The 5,090-nt window shown below is 33.7% G+C and overlaps 1 long non-coding RNA gene across 1 annotated transcript; it reads right to left on the bottom strand.

Moving 5' to 3' along the window:
- Nucleotides 1-405: 405 nt before the first annotated feature.
- Nucleotides 406-1,523, bottom strand: LOC141701538 (uncharacterized). Its single transcript, XR_012566816.1, has 3 exons — nt 1,446-1,523; nt 967-1,132; nt 406-516 (listed from the first exon to the last, which is right to left on the bottom strand). It is a non-coding gene; the product is annotated as an uncharacterized LOC141701538 (long non-coding RNA).
- Between the last annotated feature and the right edge of the window lie 3,567 nt (nt 1,524-5,090).

Below are 5,090 nucleotides of genomic sequence, written 5' to 3'. Positions count from 1 at the left end.
ATTTTTATAAGCCTATACCATATAATCTTTGTTTAAACTCGCTTTCCTTAATTCTGGAAGTTCTGCTACTAGCACCTACCGTCATGAAAATTATAATAAAAACCCACAATCAGCAACCCTGCCATAAAATATGCAAATGTAAAGATAAATGGTATTAACAAATTGGTCAAACAAGTATGTAATATGAAATTTAAAATAGAAAAATACTTACGCTTGAAGTTGCATAATCTCGTCGTGCCTCCACAAAACCAAATAAACTAGATATCAAAAGTGTGCATACAACAGAATGAGTGGGGGCCATAAACTGGAATAAGAAAACAAATAAAATTAAAATATAAGTAAACAGATACAAAAAATTACTAAAAAAATACAAACAAAGATAAAAAGAAAAGATAAACATGTTACCCGTAAATAACTAATATCAATGGAAGGAATGATGAGTTCGAACTTGGGAGCTTTAGATATGTGGATTCGTCTTTGTCATCGGATAAACACCACAAATAGTAATGCAAGAAACTGTATCATAAAAGAAGATAAATACATATAAAAGAAACTGATATGAAAATGAAATTAACTGTTGACATTATATAAGGACAAAAATCTATTATAAGTATATAAATATGTATAACCTAGATACCAAAATTGTAACACAAAATACAATGTTAGAGGAGGAAAAGGAAATTAAAAAAAATTATAGTTGCAATGGCACAACCTAAGAGAAAACACAACCGACCTGTAGTTTGTTTGAACTAGAATACACTCTAGCAAAGTTGATTTTAGTCAGAAGCCTAACTAACACCAATTTGTTATCATCTAAAAACTGATTTTTGCCCACTTTAAAAGCATTTTCTGCAAAACAGAGAGAAAGCATCAACCTCTTAATGAATGTAAAATATAAATGGACCTATATACATAGTTTGAAAAGCCGATAGCAAAATCAAAACCAATAACTAATGTTCCACCTACCGAGACTTGTAAATTTCTCCTGCTCGCTTTTCACCAGGCCAAGAAAATGATATGGTGCCTTAATAATTGGGAATAAAATTCTGGCAACCTTGTTGCTGTTTGTTTGAGCAAATTGAATTTCATTGTCTGAAGTTGCGACCTTCACAAATGCTTCACACTCGGGACCCTGAAAACAAAATCATGTAAGATAGTTAACTACTCTACTCTTAAGTATAAACCCATACTTACTCTTAAAATTTGACATTATTAATTACCATAATTTGGATAGAAATCAAAATAAAAAATATGTAAAACCCTAAATTTGTAAACTCATAAATCTTGTATTTACAAAACCACTAAAATCAAGTTAACACAAAACCCCTAAAGTCAAGTATATACAAACGCCCAAGTTAATTTACAGACAAAACCCTATATACACATAATAGTATATACGAATAGGCACCAAAATATTTGATGCGATGATGAACAGGGATGAATACCTCAGATACCCGAAATAGTGCTAAGAAAGTGAGTATTAGAACAACTTCCATTTTATATAGAACAACTTTGAGATTGTACTCAACGGCGAAAGAGGTGAAAAGTAAGAAAAAGAGAGCTGATAAACCTATGTATATATGTTACTGCTTTTGTTCGACTGATATCAGTTGATAACCCGGCCCATAATCTAAATTACCCAGCCCATTATAATATATCACTGAAGTTGGTGGAAATAACCCGCATGTCCTCTGTTCTAATTCCACTGAATTCGGTCGAAGATATTTACAAATTTACAAAAACTAACAGAAGCTACTGACTAACCTCTTTGTTCAGCATAAAATTAAATTCAACATTCTCAATTACAGAAATTCAACATTCTCAATACTGGGAAAATAAGAAATTCTTAATCACAATTACACAAATATTTTTATATGACTTATATATTAATTTCAAAAAAAATATCAATAATGTGAACTAGTGATTTAAAATTACAAAAGAATAATCTACGCCAAATCATCATGATCACTATCACTCTCCTCATGAATACTCCTCTCTTCATCGTCGTCTTTCTCTTTGTTTTTGTCCTCATTGTACTCATGATAAGAGAAATCATTTTCGAACATACTCAAGTCAATAAAAAAATTTGAGGGCTCTCGAATAATTACTTTCGACATGTGATGATGAAGCGCTTGATGCATCATTTTGTAAAGTATCATCGAAAGATGTTACTCTTACCTTAGACGCCACATTCTCGTTAACTTGTCGACTCTTAGTTGTTAAGACCGTGTACCATGAAGACTTTGGATTTGTAATGCTCGGTGCGTAATATACTTGATGGGCATGGCTAGCCAACACAAATACATCTTCGGCTCTTAACTTTGATTTTACATCCACCGTGGTCATCCTATTTCTATCGACTTTGACATGTGTTGTATGATCAAACCAATGACATTTGAATAAGACAACTTGATTGCCATTGTGATAGTAGAGCTTAAGTACTTCTTGTAGTCGTCCATAATAATTGTCAAAGCTTCCTTGGTATGAACTTCCTATAATTTTAAATGTATGAAATTTAGTAACAAATAACATAAGGCTAATGCAATTTACAAGTTTAAGAATTATCTATTATACTTTTTACCAATAACAACCACACTGGAATTTGATGAGGTGAGCTCCTTTTCCTTCGCACAACCAAATTTATATCCATTACATTTGGATCCTTTAAAGGATTCAACATCATACATAGGTCCTCTTATTAAATCTTTAAATTTAGCTTTGAGCTCTTGATCACCTTCCACCTAATAGTAAAGAAGATAAACACATAAGGGTGCGGTTATATTATATGAACAAATACATAAGCGTGCAACGTATAAATTTATTCACATACCCTTCTACGAAACCAATCAATGAAGTATATTTTTTGAAACTCTTCTTTTTTTGCATCATTGAAATCAGGATGTTCTTTATCCACTAACCTTTGGAATCCCCTATTATAAAAATTAAAAAATATTAAAAAAACTAAAATTAGTTGACTAGATATATAGTAAATTTAGATTTACTTAAGTAAGGTTGAGAAATAATACCGCAAAAATTTTCCGACTTCTGGAGAATTAATTAGAATATAGTAGGTCACAAGTTTATGCTCATCATCGCTCAAAATTCTAAATCCGGTCCGAAGCATGGGGTATGTTGGGTATGTGTAAACTTCTAACAAGTTAGGATCAAATAAGCTTTTTGATGCCTCATTTTGACGTAACTGATTATGCACTGTCTTGGCTTTGGATTCGAAATATAATGAGCAAAAGTGAACACATTCTTCCTCAATATATCGTTCTGTCATTGAACCTTCTGCCCGAGCTTTGTTTTTTACATTCAATTTCAATTCGTGCAAAAATCTTTCAACAAAGTACATCCATCGAAAATTAGTTAGACCACCTAACTTACACTCTGTAGCCAAATGAACCGGCAAATGCTCCATCGAATAAAAAAACCCTGAAATATAAGTGATTTCAAGTTTGGAAAATATCCCCACTATATCAATTTCCATCTTCTCAAGATCCGTGTATTTCAAGTTGGATGAGCATAAATCTTGGAAACAGTTAGACATCTCAATATAAGAACATCAGCTACATTCCTCGGTAATAAGTCATGACAAACAATAGGCAACAATTTTTGCATGAAAACGTGGCAATCATGTGATTTCATCCCATGCATGGTGCATTTTTCATAATTAACACACCTGGATATATTTGATACATACCCATCTGGAAGTTCCTATTCTTCAGTCCACTTTAACGATTTGAGGATTTGTTCTTTCTCAAGTACATAAGGAGCACTCGGCATTGTGTCACCATCTTGAATCCACAACTCACGATGTACACCTAATTCTTTACAATTTTTCCTTGCCTTCGAGTTATCTTTGGTCTTCTTCCTAACATTCAACAAAGTGAAGAAGATGTTTTCAAATATATTTTTTTCCGTATGCATGACGTCTATATTATGACGAAGACTGAGTGTCTCCCAATACGGTAGCTCAAAAAATGGAGAGAAGTGTGTCCAATTATGTGTTACACCATAATCCCTTGGTTTTCTTCTGATTGTCTTTCCAGGGGGAGGAAACTGAATCTCCTCACAAAGGGTCTTTACAATTAATCCTGAATATCGAGAAGTGACTGATCGTGTCTCTCTACTTCCAAATTTTATGCTCCTTCTCAATGGGTCATCTGCTTCTAAGAAATATCGAGCAGTGCCATAAAAACTAGGTTTACCACCATGCTTAAGATGTTTGGCTTTGACACCTCCAATACATACTGGACATGACAACTTACCCTTAGTCGACCATCCACTAAGCATGCCAAGTGTAGGAAAGTCACTAATTGTCCACATCAATGCTGCCTTCATCATAAAATTTATTCCTGATGACCTATTATAAACATCAGGAAAGTCGACCTATATGTTTGCACCCCTGTCCGCCACAATAGCTTCAATTCATCAATTAGTGGTCGAAGATAAACATGAAAATCTTTTGTAGGATCATTTGGCCCGGGAATGAGAAGAGGCATAAACATGTATGGAGCTTTTGTACACATGGATGGGAGAAGATTGTAAACTACAACCACAACGGGCCAAACTGTATATTCCCTTGCATGTGAATCACGAAAAGGATCGAATCCATCAGCAGAAAGGCCAAGTCTCACATTCCGTATTTCCTTTGTAAAATTTGTTAATCTACGGTCAAATTGTTTCCATTCATTATCTCCATCCGCCGGGTGAGATAACTGACCATCAACTACAACTCTATTGTGGTGCCACTTCATACATTCTGCGGTGTTTTCATTCATGTATAGACGTTGCAGTCTCTCTGTAAGAGGAAAATAACGCAAGATCTTTTTTGGGATTTTTTTTTTGGATCCTTTTGTGCCTTATATTGACTTACAGTGCATATGTCACAATGCGTTTTCTCACTATTTTCCTTGTAAAACAAAATACAATCATTCTCACAAGCATTAATCTTCTCATATCTCATGTGTAATCCTTTTATCAACTTCCTTACTTCATAGTAAGTAAGTGGCAATTTATGGCCAGGAGGAAGAACTGATCCAATGATTTTAAGCAACTCATCAAACCCATTATTACTGCAATTATGT

Source organism: Apium graveolens, unplaced genomic scaffold (genome assembly GCF_009905375.1).
Source record: "Apium graveolens cultivar Ventura unplaced genomic scaffold, ASM990537v1 ctg4014, whole genome shotgun sequence".
Classification (NCBI taxonomy): Eukaryota; Viridiplantae; Streptophyta; class Magnoliopsida; order Apiales; family Apiaceae; genus Apium; species Apium graveolens.
The sequence above is the reverse complement of the archived record's forward strand: the minus strand, read 5'-3'. Positions and strand labels throughout refer to the sequence as shown.